The 20,959-nt window shown below is 41.0% G+C and overlaps 1 pseudogene; it reads right to left on the bottom strand.

Annotated features, from left to right (window-relative positions):
• Positions 1-719: 719 nt before the first annotated feature.
• LOC104675774 lies at positions 720-15,932 on the bottom strand (annotated as a pseudogene).
• Positions 15,933-20,959: the final 5,027 nt, after the last annotated feature.

The raw sequence follows: 20,959 nt of genomic DNA, 5'->3' as shown, positions 1-20,959 counted from the left end.
CATTTTTGTTCTGTTTATTGGAAGGCTAATGTATTTGTAGTCTCATGTTTGTATTATGTGTTTAATTTTTGTTTTTAAGCCAAATGGGGCAGATGATCTGTTCTTACAGCAAAACCAAAGATTGAGGACTACGCAGAAATCTCTTGAATCATAAGGAGGATTTTTTTTTTTTTTTTTTTGAACAGTTTCTGGCTCTGTTGCCCCAGGCTGGAGTGCAGTGGTGCCATCTTCGCTCACTACAACCTCTGCCTCTGGGGCCTAAGCTATCCTCCTACCTCAGCCTCCCAAGTGACTGGGACTGCAGATGCACACCACCATGCCCAGCTAATTTTTGTATTTTTTTGTTGTTGTTGAGATAGGGTTTTGCCATGTTACCTAGGCTAAGGAGGAATTTTATATATGTGTATAGCTTTATAGTCCCAACCCCTAGAACAAAATACACAAAATCTTAAATTTTAAACTAAATATTAATTGAAGAAAAGTAGAGAAGAACAGTGATCAGATAGTCGTTAAGATTTGAATTCACCACTTAGAAAAACTGACATTGGACATATCATTTCCCTTTCCTGAGCCTCCACTTCCTAATCTTCAAAGTGGTTATAATAATTCCTCTCTTATTTCATGAGGGTGATTTTTGTGTGTGTGTGTGTGTGTGTGTGTGTGTGTGTGTGTGTGTGTGCATTTGTTTTTTATTGGGGAACTAGACAAGGTAGGATATGTCACCTTGGGCTATGGTATGCCCCGCCTCCCAGAGAATGTTTATTTGCATCCTGATCTTCCTGGGCTTCTTTACGGAACCTTTTCTTCTTCTTGGAGCTGCTCTTGCTGCCAGCAGCCTCTTCAGGTCCACTGCTAACCGGTTCCTCTTTGGAGAATTTCCTCTTTTTCTTGGAGGCACTTCTTTGCCTGCATCTTTGGAGTCATTAACTGTTTCCGCCTTGGGTGAAGATTTCTTCCTCTTGAGAAGACTGGTGCTGCCAGCGGTCTCTTCAAGATCACTACTCATCAACTCCTCCTTGGAAAAAGATTTCTTTTTCGTGGGTTTGGAGAAAGAGATAGATGGGTCTTGTGTTCCATTCTCCTGAGGAACCTTCTGGGTCTTTTGCTTTTTCTTCTTTTTAGGTTTTTCACTCGTTTCCTCACACCTCTCTGCAGTAGTACTGCTGTCATGAGGGTGATTTTGAGGATCAAAAATATTGTGAACGTTTGTAACATAAGCTGTAACAACATTAGTGACTTATCACTGGTATAAGACCATATGTAGCTATTATATTAGCTCTTTCACATTGTTAGCAAACAAAATTCTTTATTCTTTAGAAGAAAACCTTGACTTCAGAAGGCGTAAAATCCCTTGGATTAAAAGAATCTAAAAGCTACTCATTGCCAAAATTAAAGAGGAAGTTTTTAATTCAGCTTCCAAATCACCAAAAAAAAAAAAAAAAAAGCAGTTAAAAAGTACAGTTTATGTTCACAGATTTTACAACATACAGAAAAAAATCCTGTGGTAATGGGAGACTGGCTTCAGTGCTGAACTGAGCACTAGAAAACAAATACTCTCCTAAAGTTTCTACTGTTGTTAAAACTCATGAATATGAGAGGTCTGTGTATGATTGTTGAATGAATGAATGAATGAACAAATGATGAGTGAATGAATGCATCTGCTTTTCTTTTGGCTGCTTTTCCTGTTCGGAGACTTGATCTTTTAGCATTCAAATTCCACAAGAAACATCTTAACCAAGTTATGTCTTTGGGTGAATTTGTTTCCAGGCTTGCTTGTGTTTTTCACATTCTTTTTTTGGCCTGCAATCTTACTCGGTGACCCCTTTCATAGCTTCCAGTAGGTCATTCAGTTGGAACCCAAGGAAGTCAGTAAATTAAACTTGATTTGTAATGGAATACATAGGGTGTGTGGCTTGGATTAGAATCAAAAGGTTTGGCTAATCTTATTTTGGTTTAATCTATGTGGGAAAGAATAGAACTAGAGGAAAAAACAAACAGAAAATGGGGGAAACTATTCTTGTACAATGATAAGTAATTTTTGTAAGGAATAGTTCTGAGGGCCAAAACCTAACTTATTTTTATTGGAAGTTTGGGGACAAGATTCAGCAGAGGAATTTAGATTAGTTTCTCCAGTCATCATAGTTGGTATTTACTTTCCTAGTTTTCCCAAGCCAGGATCTCTAGGCGTTTAAAATGTGGATGCTCTGTAGAGGAGGCACATTATTATTAATGTAGTTCATGTTTTCAAATGTTTTCCAGGGCTGTGGAAATGGATAAGCCCAGTTTTTGGAAACCTTAGCAAATAGGAAGGCAAAAAACATTCTGATGCTGTTTATAGTTGAATTATCCAGACTTGGTCTTGAATTTCACATGCAGGCCTAAGGGGAAGAAATGTTGGGAAAGTGCAGAAAGGTTCTATACTAATAATTTCTTTAAGGTGATCTTTTTCCCCCTCTTCAATTATTTGCAGCTTGCAAGGTGTTAGACCATGGAAGATTTAACCTTGGTGCTCAGAGTTGAGGAAATCTCCTCTCTGACCTAGCTGAGCACATTTGAATAAAAAGGGAAGTTTCTTCTAAGCTACTGGGGAAGGAATAAGCAAGTAAAGCCATAAAGAGTTTATTTTTGAGACAAGAGTCTCTCTCTGTTGCCCGGGCTGGAGTGCAGTGGTGCGATCTCGGCTCACTGCAAGCTCCGTCTCCTTGGGTTCACACCATTCTTCTGCTTCAGCCTCCCAAAAGGAGGAGCTGGGACTACAGGCGCCCGCCACCACGCCCGGCTAATTTTTTGCATGTTTAGTAGAGACAGGGTTTCACCGTGTTAGATAGGATGGTCTCGATCTCCTGACCTCGTAATCCGCCTGCCTCGGCCTCCCAAAGTGCTGGGATTACAGGTGTGAGCGCTGGGCGGAGAGCCCTTTAATTTAGAGTTCTCACTGGGGCCTGGAGAAAATCATGAATGAGAATGCTCCTTGAAGAGAATTCCCTGTGATTGCTTAGTTAGTGCTTAACGAAAGAAAGACTCAAGACTAAACATTCAGAAGTTGCTGGAATGTCATAACTTTAGTTCCTGACAATTGAATTTCCTCTCCCATGGAAGTCATTGTTTTGCTCATATAATGGAGAAAACTGAGTTTCAGTTAAATGTGGGAAGAGTCATTACATTATTTCTAATTTTACATATTTTGACCTGTGGATTAAAAGTCTGAATTAAGGTCACAAGACATCCGGAGATACAGAATTTTCCCCATATTTGACAGGGTTCTGAGCACCGTCTTCCACTGATGTTGGCTTTACTTGCCTGAGCCCATAATAGAGGGGAATAATAATGGCTTTTCACCTGTCTAAAGCAGATGACTAGACCAAATTATTTTATACAGTTGTTTTTAGTATTCATGTTGATTCCAAAGTAGCAAATGAATTACGGCTTTGGTTAATTTTCCAGGGGCAAATCTAGTTGGTAGCAATCTTTTAAAAGTATAAATAACTTTTGACTGCTACCACAGTACTTAAGTATTTTTAAAACTATTGCATTATATTTTTGACATATAAAATGATTTTCTAAACACACAAACACACACTGTAGATACAGGTTTGTAAAATAAGAAAAAGGTCCAAGTACCCACAGGCCAGTGCAAAAAGTAAACAGGATAGCATCATTTGATTCTGTTTTGGAATAAAATGTTACTTGTTCATGTCTGATTTTCTCAGATGGCTGTTTTTGTTTTTTGAGACGGAGTCTCACCGTCACCCACGCTGGAGTGCAATGGTGTGATCTCGGCTCACTGCAACCTCTGCCTCCCGGATTCAAGCGATTCTCCTCACTCAGCCTCCTGAGTAGTTGGGATTACAGGTGGCCACCACCACACCTGGCTAATTTTTGTATTTTTAGTAGAGACTGGGTTTCACCATGTTGGTCAGGCCGGTCTTGAACTCCTGACCTCAGGTGATCCACCCGCCTTGGCTTCCCAAAATGCTGGGATTACAGGCATGAGCCACCACCCCTAGCCTGTTTGTTTATTTTTTGAAATGAGATCTTAAAATGTAAATTTACTGGCTCAGGTGTCATTGATAATGTTTAACTTAATCATTGCTAATGAGAAAATGGCTAGATAAAATTAGCCATGTTCTAATCAATGATCTTTTGAAAATGTTTATAAAAATATGGACACATGCAGATGCCTTAAATCTTTTTTGAAACAAAGAGATGTTTGAATAAATCAGGTTTGAAAGTGCTCCCATTGTTAGAGTTTAAAAGGGAGGATATAAAGTTGCATATCTGATAAAATCACATCTAGTAATTATAGTAGGAAGAATTAAACATTTGTCCATATGTCTGGGTAATACAATCCCCTTACCTTTTTCTACCTGTCACATTTTCAAAATTTTGTTGAGCATGTTTGTTATGATGAAAAAGTACTCATTTATTTTTATGAAAAATAGTTTGCTGCCATTTTCATAATGTTCACGTTGTACTGTAGCCTTTATTCCAGTTGGATTTCTAGTGTGCTTCTGCCACCTTGTGCTTTCTGAAATTCATTGCAGTGATTAGCAAAGAAGGAAACAAACTTAACAAGGTTGTTATTTATTTGGGGTTAAATATTACTTCATAGTATGGAAGGAGGGGGAGAGAGATACATGGAAGATAAAACGTGTGTGTGTGAGTGTGTGTGTGTGAGTGTGTGTGAGTCTGTGTGTGTGTGCGCGCAGGCGCGTGTGTGTGTAGAGAGAGAGAAATCTTTCCAAAGTTCTGAGGATTGTTTACTATGTTAGATCAGTATTAAAATTATATTTTATCTCTAGGAACTGCATCCTGGTTAAGGAGGAGAGTAGAGACTGGGTTTTAGTGCTGATAGTAATGAACTCCTTCAGATAGTTTTTAAAACACATTTTGATACCTTCTGTCCTTGCCTGTTTTTAAATTGTTTCTGTCTGCATAAAAACCTGAACAAAACACTTGTACCTAGAAAGCTCTAGGTAGCTTTTAAAATGTATTTCTTTACATTAAATGGTCTGCTGTGTTAACATGAACTCTTTCCACATTGTCATTCCAGACAACATTCCGTTTGTTCAGTGCCTCAAACTATTTATATGGTCTGTTGCCTTGCAGTTATGCTGATTCTATAAAGGAGAGCCTTTACCTGGAACTTTGGCCTTCCTGCTTGAGCATAAACAAGCACTTGATTTGATGACTTGTCTGAGGAGCTCTCAGATCTTTCCTTTTAGGAATTACTTTAAATACATTTGACTGTGTTTTTGTCTTTTTTTTTTTTTTTTTTTTTTGAGATGGAGTTTTGCTCTTGTCGCCCAGGCTGGAGTGCAGTGGTGCGATCTTGGCTCACCGCAACCTCCGCCTCCTGGGTTCAAGCGATTTTCCTGCCTCATTCTCTCGAGTAGCTGAGATTACAGGCATGCACCACCACACCCGACTAGTTTTGTATTTTTAGTAGAGATGGGGTTTCTCCATGTTGGTCAGGCTGGTCTTGAACTCCTAACCTCAGGTGATCTGCCCACCTCGGCCTCCCAAAGTGCTGGGATTACAGGCATGAGCCACCGTGCCCAGCCTTTTTTTGTTGTTGTTGTTGTTGTTTTTGTTTTTTGTTTTTTGAGATGGAGTTTCACTCTTGTCTCCCAGGCTGCTGTAAAATGACGTGATCTTGGCTCACTGCAACCTCCACCTCCCAGGTTTGAGCAATTCTCCTGCCTCAGCCTCCTAGGTAGTTGGGGTTACAGGCGCCTGCCACCAAGCCTGGCTAATTTTTGTATTTTTAGTAGAGATGGAGTTTCACCATGTTGGCCAGGCTCTTCTCAAACTCCTGACCTCAGGTGATCCACCCGCCTTGGCCTCCCAAAGTGCTGGGATTACTGGCACGAGCCACTGCACCTGGCCCTAAATACATTTGGCTTTGAAATGGTATTTTAAGGAACCGTGGATACAAATAACTTACGTTTGTCAACTAGCAAATACCTATGTCTAGGAAGATGTGGAGTAGTCCTCCTAGCTCACTAAAATTTTGACAGTAGCAGGCCACACCCTTTGGTTTCATGCTTGCATTGAAGAATTATGATTGTAACTATAGGATTGTGATCCAAAGAGCACTAAGACTACATTTATTCAGCACCTAGTAAATGGCAGGTCTGGTGCAAGGCCTTTTTATGTCGGTAATCACATATAATCCTTAGCACAAAACTGAGATATGTTATTATCTTCCTAATTTCACATTCGAGGAAACTGAGATAAGAGGTTAAGTATATCTTATCACGTAAGCTTGGAAATGGCAGGGTAGGAATTTGAACTTAGGTGCTTCTGACTCTCAAATCCATACTCTTACAGTAGATGATCTCTCTGTTGCACATGGTGAGGATCTTTATGTTCACTGCGGAGGGAAAAGGGAGCCCAAGTCTGGAGGAGATTGAGTATAAAGTCTGGGCCAAAAGCAGGAGTGGAGTCTGCTGGAAGGCTTGCTAGCAGCCTTAGCATTGGCACCACCTCCTTATGAAACCACATCTTACTTCCTGGCAGAGCCTAGTACTGTTATAGTTGGCAGAGCATTACAGGGAGCTTGGAAGAACTTCCCCAGTACCTTCCAATTTTCCCTATTTGGTCAGGTCAGACTTGAGTTAGTGCAATAACCTCCTAACTAATCTCTTGGCCCCTATGCTTGCTTTACCACCAGTCCGTTCTTCATGTTGCATTTAGAACAACCTTTCCAAAGAACAGATCAGATTTTGTCGTTCCTGTTCTTTAGCTCTTTCAACGGTTTCCTGTTATAATTAGGATAAAGTAGAAATTCTTTAGCTTGACTAGTTTGCTCCTTCTATCCCTAGCCTTACTTCTCTCCACTGTGAACACCATGTTTTAGCCCAGCAGGACCACGATTCCTCCAAATGTGCCATGTGCTCTCTCTCTCCTCTGCCGTGGGCATGTTCTGCTGTTCCTTTAGCATCCATCCATTCTTCCTCCTTTTCCTTCTTACTCCTATTTGTCTTTTGTGATCACTGCTTAAAAGTCTTTTTTTTCAGAAAGCTTTTCTGAACCTCTTGTCCAACACTACCTCACACATGTAGACTAGCACCCTCTAATATGGCCATCATCTTATTGTATTATAATTACCTTATCTTATTGAGATATAATTTACATAACATAAAAGTCACTCTTTTAACTTGTACAATTCAGTGGTTTTTAATATATGTACAAGGTTATGCAATCACTGTATAATTTGAGAACATTTTCATCACTCCTAAAAGAACCCACATATACATCCATTGACAGCCACTCCATGTTTCCCCTTCACCAAATCCCTTGACAATTATTAATCTACTTTTTATCTCTATTTATTTCCCTAGTCTGGACATTTTGTATGAACAAAATCCTACCATATTTGTCCCTTTGTTTCTGGCTTCTTGCACTAAATATAATGTTTCTAAGGTTCATCCATGTTGTATTATGTATCAGTACTTCATTTCATTTTATGGTTGAAATATTCCATTGTATGTATATACCACATTTTGTATATCCATTCATCAGCTGATGGAAGTTTGGATTGTTTCCACTTTTTAGATATTAATAAATAATGCTTCTATGAATATTCGTATACAAGTTTTGTATGGTCATAATGTTTTCAATGGTCTTGAGTATGTACCTAGCAGTGATACTGCTACATTGTATAGTTATTCTGATTCTGTATTGAGCTTTTGGAGGACTTTCCTAGAGTAGCCACATCGTTTTACATTGACATCAACACTATATGAGGGTTCTGATTGCTTCATGTCCTTACCAACACTTCTTTCTTTCCTTTTTTTTTCTCCTCTCTCTCTCTCTCTTTCTTTTATGATGGCCATGCTAGTGGGTATGAAGTTGCAATTGCCTTTTTACTGGTTTGTTTCCTTCATGACTCTGAACTGTGAAGGCAAGGACTGTGCTAGATCTCATTTATTATTGTACTCTAGTGCCTAAAACATTGGGTAGGTACTCAATAAATATCTACAAAATGGGTGACAAGACCTACAGCTTTCCTAGTTGCTTTACTTCTATAACTCCAGGAAATATAGGGGCTAGAATTGGAAAAGATATTTTGGCTGCCAGTCCACAACACTGTTCACCAGAGTGCCATAGGATTTAATAACCCCACTAAGTAGATGGTTCCATGGCTTTAATAGTTTTACCTGAGAAGTTCCCTGCGTGGAGGATGGCGTGAATTCTCATTTAACTAGCTCAAAATGGGGAAGAACATACTCAACTCTGCTGGCATTTTAATCTGTGATTCCGGGGATTCTGAGGGCATATGAATATTTCCTAATGAGAAAGCCATTTCTCCTGAGTGAAAGTGAGGGGAAAAAAGCAAAACAAAAGTTCCTTTACTGGAAACAGATGGCCACATCAATTATACATTCAGAATAATACAGATTGAACTTAAGTTGTCAGGTAATGAAACAACTCTATTTAGCCAAGTTACAAGTGGAATCTCATCTACCCTTTCCTAGCTATGTGTTTTTATTTGTCTCAGTGTACCAAATCTTGGATTCTAAAAGTGATCTGGAAGAGAAAAGGTGCCTTTTCCTTGATTTCCTTGATTTGTCCTGTAAACAAAGTGCCTGTAAAAGAAAAGGCCATGATGCTTTCTTGGTAGCGTCGTTGGGGCTGTGATTAGCTGACACGTGCCCTCTGTAAAATCCTTGAATTCATCTCCACCTTCAGTCCACATTCCACCTAAACAGGTTTAGCTCGGTGAGGAGTAGTCTTCCATAGCATTTTCTTCTGTTCACTGCACCCTCCTGCACCATACTTCCATCCTTGTTTGTTTTTCTGTACTTTTTCTCTCTTCACCTGCTGTGAAATACAGTGTTGGCCCAACCATAGGCGTCTTCTTTGAATTGTAATCTTTAAACCCTGGGACTAGTTTTCTGCTCTATCTTCCTCCTAGGAAATACAGATTTGGTGGATTACAATCCCCACCTGACTAATCTCAATAAACTTTTCCTCTATTATATGTTTTCCTTCAGAAACATAGAATGTGTTCATGACCCTTAGAGGGGAGAGAATGGAAAAGATTTGGGAAAGTCTTAGGTAAATAGCACTGACCTTGTGTAAAGAGTGTTAATGTTATGATATAGCAGTGAAAATACAAGAGATAGAAAAAATAACATAGCAGTCATTGTCCAAATATGGCCAACTTGAACTCTGGATGGTATTTCAGCACTGTAGGAAAATTCCAGAAATCTCTCTGCCTACAAATATTTTCCTCACCTTATCTGCCTCTGCTGATAAATGGAGGATAGGCTTGACATCAGCAAATATTTGAAGAAGTGCTGTACATGAAGAAGTACAGCACCAGTGCTGGAGGCAGCAGTATTCCAGTCCATGAATAGCCTGTTATGTCCTTTACCTGATATATTGAATACTTTCTGATTGACATTTTTACCCAGATCTTCAATCTAACTTCAGTAGGTTAGTTTGCAGAACTTCTTGAAATACTAATCTCAGAGAAGTCAGATGCTAGTCTGCCCCTATACAGGAGAGCAGAGTGTATGCCTAAGAACACTAGTTGAACTCATAGGAAGGGAGATTCTGCCAAAAAAGTTCAAGGAGTTCTAAGATTTCTTTTTTTTTTTTTTTTTTTTGAGAAGGAGTCTCACACTGTCACCCAGGCTGGAGTGCAGTGGCACGATCTGAGCTCACTACAACCTCCACCTCCTGGGTTCAAGCGATTCTCCTGCCTCAGCCTCCCGAGTAGCTGGAATTACAGGCTCCCGCCACCATGCCTGGCTAATTTTTGTATTTTTAGTAGAGATGGAGTTTCACAATGTTGGCCAGGCTGGTCTCCAACCCCTGACCTCAGGTGATCCACCCGTCTCGGCCTCTCAAAGTGCTGGGATTACAGGCATGAGCCACTGCACCCAGCGGAGTTTAAGATTTCTAGCAGCCTTGTTTCCTTTCCTTTCCTTTTCCCTCCCTCCCTCCCTCCCTCCCTCCTTCCTTCCTTCCTTCCTTTCTTCTTTCCTTCCTTCCTTCCCTCTCTCTCTCTTTCTCTCCCCTCCCCTCCCCCCTCCCCTCCCCTCCCCTCCCTTCCCCTCCCCTCCCCTCCCTTCCCCTCCCCTCCCCTCCCCTCCCTTCCCTTCCGTTCCCTTCCCTTCCCTCTGCTTTTTTTTTTTTTTTATCAGGCAGGGTCTTGCTCTGTCACCCAGGCTGGAGTGCAGTGGTGTGATCATAGCTACTGCGGCCTCAAACTCCTGGGCTCAAAGGATCCTCCCACCCCAGCCTCCTGAGGAGCTGGGACTACAGGTGCACACCTGTATGACAGTACATACCTGACTAATTTATTTTTATTTTTGTAGAGATGGAGTCTTGCTATGTTGCCCAGGCTAACCTTGAACTCGCAGCCTCAAGTGATCCTCCTGCCTTAGCTTCCTAAAGTGTTGGGATTACAGACATTAGCCACCACTCCTGGCTGTAGCTTTGCTTTCTTTGGTATGCCCCGGCTAGGACCAAAGTTATTGGGACCCCATTTATACACATAGAAACATGTGCTCCTGCTCCCCATGTTTGCATACATGACTAATCTACTAATAGCTTTTGACCATTTGGACAACCCTGCATTTAAGCAAACCAAATACTTGTAACTTGAATATGGAAACAAAACAGAAATCCTGTACAAATGGGCTATGCTGGATTATTTAGCTTTTCATTTCTTTGAAGGGCTCCTTTTGCCCTTAGAGATAGCATTTGAGAGAAACTCCAAAATTTAGGCAGAAATTCAGGACAAAAATGCAAGCTTAAGCTCTGCTTTCTGAACTGTGGTGCATATTAGGCAAGATTGTTCCAGATAGGCCAGAAACTTTGGCCTGTGCAATTCATACTGCATGTCGCTATGATGTGCATCTGGATGTATTCACCCCGAGGTTGTTTATTTACAATGAGAATTGAAGGAAAAGTTCAGAAACATCCTGTCACAGGATGTGTGGATAGGCCTGCTGAATGCTGAAGCCAGAGGAAATCAGGAAAGTTTCAGCGATTAGTGATGGCATTGCCCTCTAGTGGTTTGTCCGTGGCTTAAAAATGAATATTCTGCAGGTGTATCCCAGTTCTCCAAAGAATTGTCCCAAATAAACTGTCAGATTGTGTGTGGAAAAGAGAAAAGGAGGGGAAAGAGGAAGGGAGGAAGAGGGAAAGAAAGGAGGAGGGAGAGGATTCTTGCCAGGATAGCCCATCTCAGCAACTAAGAAGCTCTAGGAGCCAGGCTTTCTGCAGAGGGCTTTTGACATCCAATTAGACCCCTCAGTGAAAACATTTTTTCCCCAAGCTTCTGGCAAGTGATTCCAGCTAAAAGTCACTGTTCAGGATTTGTACGAGGGCCCCAGGTTCCTTTCCAGCCTCCACAGCTTTGTACCAGCTTCCCCTCCCCGGCCCACATTCCATTCCTAGGTAAGTCATCACACGTGCTGAGAGGTAGAGCTGTCTGCAGGGCAAAGTGTGTAGGTAGACCAGACTTCTTTTCTTGCACCCCCACCCTTCTTTATGTTTCCTTTATGCCTCATTGTCATCTCCCCAAATACTTTTGCTGCCCTTTATACTTAATTTCCTGTTGGCTCCCAACAGAAGAGCTGGTGGCCCAATTCCTCAGGTGCCTGAAAGAATGTTTAGAGAGCTGCCTCAGCCCTTAGGGAATGACAGGAATGCTGAGAATTTCAGGCACTACTTTTCAGACCCACTGGAAAGAAAGTTTTGGCCCAGAGATGGGGCGGGGTGCAGAGGGTGGGAGGGATGGGTTTGGGGGTGTGTGTGTGTGTGTGTGTGTGTGTGTGTGTGTGTGTAAGAGGAGCTTCAAAACCACCTCAGATCATAATTACCTAAGACTATGGACTTGTCTGAAGCCTGGGACTCTCATCGTGGAGTCATCTCATGTTTATTGACCTATGGGAACAGAGGCCTCTGGGGAAGTGGTTGTTTGTGTAGCAAATTATAGATAGGTGAAATTAATTTGGCTCTGAGTCTTGAGACATGAGTTATTTCTTGTAATATTTTAGTCATAGTCCCCATAGTTGGTAGACAAAGTAAGAAAACTTTTCATTGTTGAAATATAGACTATTATTCCTGGGTTTGTTAAATCCTGGAAGTTCTCCTGACTCTAATTTCATTACAGGAAGGAGGGGAAAATGGTGAAGTTTTGACTCAGAATTGTTGCCACAGTCTTTCTGATTCTTTATCCACGTAAAGTTTTTTATTTGGTTTTTTTTTTAATGCTTTTCATTCAACTCAGAGGTGTTTGAACGAAAGTAACTTCATCTTAAATAGGGACTAGGTAAAATAAGGCTGAGGCCTACTGGGCTGCATTCCCAGACAGTCAGGAATTCTAAGTCACAGGATCAGATAAGAGGTGGGCAGAAGATACAGTTCATAAAGACCTTGTTGATAAAACAGGTTGCAGTAAAGAAGCCGACTAAAACCCACCAAACCAAAACCAAGATGATGAGGAGGGGGACCTCAGGTTGTCCTCACTGCTACACTCCCATCAGCGCCATAACAGTTTGCCCTATATGGTCTAAAAAGGGGAGGCATGAATAATCCACTTCTTGTTTAGCATATAATCAAGAAATAACCGTAAAAGTGGGCAACCAGCAACCCTTGGGGATAATGTGCCTATAGAGTAGCCATTCCTGTATTCCTTTACTTTCCTAGTAAACTTGCTTTCACTTTATGGATTCACCTCAAATTATTTTTTGTGCAAGATCCAATATCCTTCTTTCGGGGTCTGGATCAGGACCCCTTTCTGGTAACATGAGGACAGTCAAAACCTACATCACAAACACAACAACCTTTGTGACACTTAGAGGAATTTCAAATAAGGAACATGGTTTGGTTGGTTGGGACTTAGTCTGGTAATGTGAGACCTCTGCTTTAAATTATTTATTTACCTGTTATTCTGAGGCTTGTCTGGCTCTTGATGAAGACTTACTGTTACCTTCAAATGTTGCAGCCACTTCACAGGACTGTCCTTCTCCACCTTTTGTCTCCATGAAAATCACCTTGGAAACATAAATGTGTCACTTAGGAGAGTCAACACTTCAACTCACATTCAAAGAGTGCAAACATTACCATGCTTAACCAATTTCATGAGAATCTTTCCTTATGTTAAGGTATAAACATGAAAGGATCTTATTTTCCCCATAATTTCTACTAACAGTGTTTTTTTAAAAACTCTTTGCCTGCTGGGTAGTAAGTTTCCTTAATGATGTCTCAGCCTAGTTCTATAACTTGTGTCATGTCCAGTTTATTAAAAATGCTGTCATTGGAATCTTAAGACTCAGAAGTGTTCATTTAAAAAGTGTAAAAATCATTTTCTATCCAAAAGTCTTCTTTCTCTTCTATCTACCCCCAGAATAGTCTAGTAATCTTAAATACTGGAGGGTGGAGTGGGGGGTCTTGGTCTGTTCTCTCACATCCTAGTCCCCTTTCCTGTGGTTACCCTCTGAAACTGAAGCTAACATTGACTCCTCTTGCCTGCCTGCCTCTAGTGAGGTTGTCTTGTCCTCACTTCTCTCCATAGATTGTGGCTGTTTATGTGGCCAACAGACTGTCCTTTGGTTAAATCCATAGGAAGGAGTCTGAATATGGTCTCTCTTGAGACATATATGCTGGTTCTTGTGGATTCTGTAGGATATTTGTGACCAAGCTCCAGGTGGAGACCTCTCTCAGGTATAATAATCTTCATACCATAGTACCCAGTTTCATGGGAAACCATGAAGGCTTAAGCCTCCCGCCACCTTCCTTGGTGTTTATTAGTGCCGTGCAAAACTCTTTATTCTTGCTATTCCAAAGAGTGGCAATGCAGTCTGTCCTCTGGCACTTCTCAGCTTCAGCACCTCTCTCCTCCCTCTGCTTTCCCAAGGATCAGGTGCTGTGTCAGGTCAATGATGTGACAACTTTCAGATCAGAGCCAATCTCCAATCCCTAGCCTAGTGGTGTTGGTGGGAAGCACATTCTAGTTCATGTGGAATGCCTAGGTCACATTCTAACGCCCCAAACAGTAAGAGATGGTGGAAGGGATAGTCAGCTCTCTACAAAATGCATCTCCCTAAGAGATGATGCCTGTTTTCTTTTTCTTTTTTCTTTTTTTTTGAGACAGTATTTCACTTTGTCACCCAGGCTGGAGTGCAGTGGCATAATCTTGGCTCACTAAAACCTCCACCTCCCAGGTTCAAGCGATTCTCCTGCCTCAGCCTCCCAAGTAGCTGGGATTACAGGTGTGTGCCACCATACCCAGCTAATTTTTCTTTTCTTTTTCTTTTTTTTTTTTTTTTAAGTAGAGACAGGGTTTCATCTTGTTGGCCAGGCTGGTGTCGAACTCCTGACCTCAAGTGATCTGCCTGGCTTGGCAGTGATGGAATTACAGGTGTGAACCACCCGCCCAGCGTGACCTCTGTTTTCTCCAAGTCTTTAATCAGAGAAGTGAGGCTGCTGAAGTATTAACTGCCTTTAATGCCTGCATGAGGATGTCTGTCCCCTACATCTGTAACTTCTCTAGACATAGAATGTGAAGTAGAGTTTTATTTTTAGCTCCAGGACTTCCTCTGCGATTCTTGATGTTTAGCCCCCAGTACAATGAGTTAGTGTTTCTTAGCCTTGGCTTCATACTAGTTTCAATTGGTCTGGGTATTATAGTTTTAGGGGTGTTTTTGTTGTTTTGTTTTTGATCTAGTGATTTTGATGCACAGTGAGGATTAAGAACCTCACGTGACCAGTGGAGAGTAGAACAAGACTCTGAAAGGACAGGATTTAGAAATAATGATAGAGATTGGTTAGTATACCCATCTCTTGAGAAACTTGTGGTTCTTGAGGTGCACCTGAAGAAAGCAAAACTCCTGTATGAGTAGTTGAGGGATGAAGAATTTGGGGAGGGGATCATTGAATAGTTCCGTTTCCCCCAAAAAGTTTTTCCTACTAATCATTTTGTTTTTCTCACCATCAAATACTCAATCTCACTCTTAGAAAAAAAAAAAAAATGGAATTTTTGTTCTTGACACTGCCAGTTGGGCTGGCCAAAGTGCTGTGCTTGTGGTCTTGCTTTAGACTTGGTCCTAGCCCTATAACATAGTAAGGAGTAGGGATAAGACTTCTGCAATTAGTTATCATGCAAAGCAGTTGGTCTAGGCCTTTTTAAAAAGGTTTAGCTCCTGGCCATGAGAAGAATGGTACTTCTTCCTATGGCATTTAAAGTCTGTCTACTCAGATACCTTTTTCTTTCCAGGCTTTCTTTTCCATTTGCTAAAATAATATCTGCTGCCTTACAGTAAGCCCAGTCCAAAGTTCAGCGAAGGAGAGGGAGCATCTCTTCTTTGTGTCTCCAGTTTAGGAGTGAGAAAATTTTCTCAGAAAACTTTCTACTTCTGTCTGTGTCTCATTAACCAAGACTGAATCAGATGTTCACTTTTGAAACCAATGGCCAGTGAAGGGAATAGGATTCTCATGGGTGGATTAGACTGTTCATAGGGGGTGAAATGGATATTGGAAAGTCAACTTTTATGAACACTGCACTCTGCTTACCTCTCTCATAGCACTTTTCACACCGTTCTGTAGTACTCTCTTTATTTTCCTCTTTTATTTAATAGGTTAAGGATCCTGTCTTACTTTTTTATTTCTCTCAAGGTCCTCCAGGAATTTATAATCTGATTAACAATAATATATCAACTCAGTTATGCAATACACACACACATGCACACACACACGCACATCCACTTTAAGTAGATGCATTTGAGTGCTGCATTGTATCCTTGAATTTGGGTGCCCTAAGTGAATCAGCAGTATAAAAGGTCATGATAGCAAAGTCCACTGGAAATGCGTTTCCACTAAAAAACTACAGTGACAGTAGTTTTTCCAGTCTTTTCAGATCCCCTGAAGTCTGATAGGCCTCCATCTATGTCTTCCTCTAGCTCCATATTCACATGATTGTTGGTCAATCCTCCTTGGATGCAGTCATGTTTATGAGGGTTTTCCTATAGTCAAAAGATCTTTACAAGTCTCTTATTCCCTAAAGAACTTTATTCTCTGTTTCCTTGAAGGTGCTTAGAGCTGCAGTAAAACAGGTATTTGAAGGTCTCCTGTGGTTCTTTTTCTTGTTCCTTTAAGCAGGTACAGCACCATCATTTGAATAGCTTTTGTCAGGCATTACTGGTCAAAATGATTGACTCGAACATAAAATAAATGGAGAGAGACCATATTGGAATAAACAAGGTACTTAGGACAGCATAGTAGAGTGCTCAGTGACTGACAGAGTATAAAATAGTCTACTGCACTTATGGCAAAACAGAAAATCTGTTATCTAGCAATTAAAGGAAAAATGCATATGAACAATGATTTATAAAATGTTTTTGGAAAATAATTCAGACAAATAGGCTTAAAAGGAATAGATACTACATAGAATGATATTAGATAAGGGCTGGGCGTGGTGACTCATGCCTGTAATCCCAACACCTTGGGAGGCCAAGGTGGGTGGATCACCTGAGGTCAGGAGTTTGAGACCAGCCTGACTGACATGGTAAAACTCCTTCACTAATAAAAATACAAAATTAGTCAGGCATGGTGGTGGATGCTTGTAATCCCAGCTACTCGGGAGGCTGAGGCAGGAGAATTACTTGAACCCAGGAGGCAGAGATTGCAGTGAGCTAAGATCACACCACTGCACTCTAGCCTAGGCAGTAGACTGAAACTCCATCTCAAAAAAAAAGAAAAGAAAAAGGAAAAGAAAAACTATGTGCTATACTACCATTTACTCTGTGCTAATATGGCAAATGGTATTTAATATGTGCTAATATAGTAAATGGTAGCATAGTAAACTATTTTGGGATGTCTGTCAGCCCATGTCTTCTTTTTCAGATGTGAATCAATAGTCCCTGCTGAAAGGATAGGTTTAGGTGGCCAGGTTTGTACCATGGAACCCACATCTCTGGTCCCACAAATTGCACTAGGAATGTGAATACCTGACCTAAGCTGAACTAGTTACATTTTCGTTCTTAGTTTCCTTAATGACCCCAAAACTGTATTTAGATAGTGTTGAGTTGGGTCTAGTGCCTCAAATGGGCTTTAGTTACAATTAAAGTTGGCTTTGAGGGGCAGAAAGCAAAAATTACAATGCCCAAGCAAGATAGAAAGTTATTTTTCTCTCATGTAAATATAGGCAGTCCTGAAGGCTCATCTGGCTAGCCATTTCATGATCATCAGGGACTCAGATCCCTTCTGTCTTATTGCTCTACCATTTTCAACATGTGGCTTTTATCCAGTGGTAGGCTGATAAACTGGCCCTCTGGGGGAAAAAAATGGCATAAGCTGTAGCATTTGCCTGATTTTCATGGTAGAAATACTCCCACCATGGCCAATTTCAAGCTACAGTGGTTTAACAACCAGCTTGCAGAATTCCTCAGTGTTTAACCATCTGCTCTCCTAAGCTCATATAAGCCAGATCTAGCACACCTCTGCTTCTCTCTCGTGGTCCAAAATGGCTGCCCTCACTCCAGACATTAGAATTGCATTTCAATCAATAGTATGGAAGAAATGTGAAGAAAAGATCAAACTCCTTCCCTTTCTAGGATATCTTCTGGGAGGTGTGCACAGCTCTTCCACTTAAATCTCATTGGTGAGAACTTTAACAAATGGCAACACCTAGGTGAGAAATGTATTCTTTATTCTGGGCCACCATTCAACACCTATTTGGGTGTTCTGCTACTAAAGAAGCAGAGGAGATTAAATTTTGGTGAAAATTAATAGTCTCTGTCACTAATAATAACACTAGTTCCATATAAAAGCCCAGGTTAGTGAGGAACCAGAAGATCCAGTTAAAAAGAAGTTAGTTTTCAGAGTGAGATGAAGTGGAGTGGATTACAGCAGAAATCCTAAATATGCAGCTCCAGATAGAGAAAGGATCACTGCCTATTATCTAAATTTTAGTGTGACCATTGATAACACGCCCTTTTTCATCTCCTGAGTTCCAAACCAACTGAGGGACAGATAATTAAGTCAGGCACATGGAAATAAAAGTGTTTATTGCTGTTTAAGCCGTTTGGAGGACAACTTTTTTTTTTTTTTTTTAAGACGGAGTCTCACTGTGTCATCAGGGTGGAGTGCAGTGGCCCAATCTCAGCTCACTGCAACCTCCGCCTTGTGGGTTCAAGCCATTCTCCTGCCTCAGCCTCCCGAGTAGCTGAGCCTACAGGCACGTGCCAACACGCCCAGATAATTTTTGTATTTTTAGTAGAGATGGGGTTTCACCATGTTGGCCAAGATGGTCTTGATCTCTTGACCTCGTGATCTGCCTGTCTTCGTCTCCCAAAGTGCTGGGATTACAAGCGTGAGCCACCACACCTGGCCAGGAAGACAACTTTAATCTTGCAGTATCAAGGGGCTTATCAACTTCACTGCAGAAATAAACTTACCTACCTAATCAAAGGTAGACTTGGAAAACTGCAGTGCTGCCCACCGTCCCACCATAGTTTTTCCCAGCTGTGGGGCCTGCCCTTGAATGCCCCATACAGAAGATCCCCAAGGAGAAGAAAGGAAAGGACTGCACAAAGCATGTGTAGTTTCTTCCTTCAAACTCAACAGTCAGATAATTAATATTGATTGAGGGTTAAGGCAAGAGGCCAGTATATGTCTATTCATATTGCAACATGAGGAGTAAGTGCTCTTATCTAATACTTAAGACTTTCAAACCTGTTGGGGTTTAGCTCATTATCCTGCAATTGGATTATGGGAAATCCATCCGAATTCTTACCACTATCTACATTTATTTAAGCTGACACAGATGGGTTCTTTTACAACAAAACAGTCCCTAAGACAGAAATGTAATTAACAGCTACATTGTGTGAGTCAGAGACTAAATGTTGTGAGAGTTAATAAGACAGTTATAAGAAAGGGTTGGAGCAGACAAAGGATTTTTTATGTAAGTAGTGGAATGTGAACTTAAATCTTAATGTCTGGGCAGGATTTTTGATAGGTGGAGGGAATGGAAAGTGTTGTGGTCAAGGGGAACTTCATGGATGAAATGAGAATGAGGGAAATGGACATGGCATGGTCAAGGCATGGAGAGGAGACCACAAAGTCTAGTTGAGATGCCTGTTGAAGAGCAGTGGGAAATCAAGTTAGGCAACTTGGGAGCAAGATTATGTACAACTGTAACAGAGGAGTATGTAGTTGGTGGGGAAGGAAAAGGAGAGTCATTGCAAAAATGTAGTGTTTTTCACAGATATTCTGGAGAAAGTGTTATTCCCTGAACTTAATAGTTGCATAGAGCACAGATTCCCTTTTTTGCTTAAACCAGTTAAACTATATAGCCCTGACTAATACATTTAACTTATAGTGTATAGGGAAGTAATTCTCGAACTTCTACATGCACTATAATAAATTGGAGGATTTGTTAAAATACAGATGCTGGGCCCTACTGCCGCAGCTTCCAATGCAGTAGATCTGGGATGGCACTCAAGAATTTTAATATTTTTGGCTGGGCACAGTGGTTGATGCCTGTAATCCCAACGCTTCGCGAGGCTGAGGTGGGAAGATCACTTGAAGCCAGGAGTTTGAAACCAGCCTGCACAACAAAGTGAGACTCTGTCTCATAAATAAATTGGTAAATAAAATGAAAAAGAACTTTTATTTTTAGGAAGTCCCAGGTGATGTTAATGCTGCTGGGATTATACTTTGAGAGTCAGTAAGATGAATGCTGACCTAGGATGAATCATTTCGAGTTTTGAATAAGTCAGTGAATGAAAATGAATTCCCGAAATCATAAAATGAGAAATTAGATGAAATGGCCTCTGAGGTCTTTTTGAGTCTATGCTTCTGTGATTCTGAACTAGAGAATACCCCATTCACATTTTTTTTCATATAGTGAGATCTCAGTGTTTACTGAGATTGCTTTCATCTTTTGTTACTGCATTCATTTTACATGAGTGGCTCATATTCCATAAGTGGGAATCTCAAGGCAGGTGATTGGACTTCAGATGCTTTCTCAAGAGGGAAGGACCTCTTAACATGGGTCTTCCATGCTTCTGCACTCAAGAAAATAAAGGCAAAAAGAAAAGCAACAGAGAATTCCAATCTTGCCATACTGCTTTAAAAGGTTAAAAGCGGCCAGGCGCGGTGGCTTAAGCCTGTAATCCCAGCACTTTGGGAGGCCGAGACGGGTGGATCACGAGGTCAGGAGATCGAGACCATCCTGGCTAACACTGTGAAACCCCGTCTCTACTAAAAAAAAAAAAATACAAAAAAAAAACTAGCCAGGCGAGGTGGCGGGCGCCTGTAGTCCCAGCTACTCGGGAGGCTGAGGCAGGAGAATGGCGGGAACCCGGGAGGCGGAGCTTGCAGTGAGCCGAGATCGCGCCACTGCACTCCAGTCTGGGCGACAGAGCGAGACTCCGCCTCAAAAAAAAAAAAAAAAAAAAAAAAAAAAAAAAAAAAAAAAGTTAAAAGCAAGAGGATGAGACTTTCTAAAGGAAAAGTGTGGTTGACTCCGTACCTGAAGCTTTGGAGAGCATTTACCCAAACTGTTAACATTTCAGCCTTAAGAAAAATATTTACCCAATTAATAATTGTCCAAAACAATTAGCTGGATATCTGGCCAAAGGAGTCAAGGCTTCCTGGTGAGCTCAAACTTTCATTATGGATGATCAGGCAGGCTGATCTAGCTACAGTGGGAGGGACATTTGTCAACACTTGGAGCAGAGCTCTCCTTACTCCAACAGACCTGCATACTGTTAGCTGAGTAAAGGCTGGTCTAAGCAGCTGCTGGCAGCCATACAGGGAACTATGGCCAGATTGGGAGATATCCTGAATTTCATTTTGAGTGATCTTATGTTATTTGCATACATTTCTGTCTAAACTCATTCATTATATTGTAAACTGCTTTGAGGTTGGGCTGTACCTTGCTCGTCATTGTATTCCACACAGTGAATATCCATCAATAATATTCTCAATA

The sequence above is a fragment of the Rhinopithecus roxellana genome, chromosome 10 (genome assembly GCF_007565055.1).
Source record: "Rhinopithecus roxellana isolate Shanxi Qingling chromosome 10, ASM756505v1, whole genome shotgun sequence".
In the NCBI taxonomy this organism is placed as follows: Eukaryota; Metazoa; Chordata; class Mammalia; order Primates; family Cercopithecidae; genus Rhinopithecus; species Rhinopithecus roxellana.
The sequence above is the reverse complement of the archived record's forward strand: the minus strand, read 5'-3'. Positions and strand labels throughout refer to the sequence as shown.